Below are 335 nucleotides of genomic sequence, written 5' to 3'. Positions count from 1 at the left end.
ATAGCCAATATATATTTATTCAAAGTATATATAAACAAAAAATTTATTCGATTAAATGTTGATTAATGTTTGATCTCAATGTAAATTTGATATAATGATATTTGTTATATGTTATTGTGATTCAATGAGTTGTATAACATTACTTAAAACAATACTAATGTCATTTGTTGATTCTAATTCTTTTTTGATCTAGAATAGGTCAATAGGAGTGTTCACATCTTGACCCGGATGCAAAATATATTTGATTAGATTTGCATTTATTACTTTTAAGTTACATAATGTAATTTTCGGATTAAGATTCAGTCATTCTTCAAATAGATTTGGTCTAATCCGGA

Source organism: Arachis ipaensis, chromosome B04, assembly GCF_000816755.2.
Source record: "Arachis ipaensis cultivar K30076 chromosome B04, Araip1.1, whole genome shotgun sequence".
NCBI lineage: Eukaryota > Viridiplantae > Streptophyta > Magnoliopsida > Fabales > Fabaceae > Arachis > Arachis ipaensis.
Note: the sequence above shows the minus strand (reverse complement) of the source record.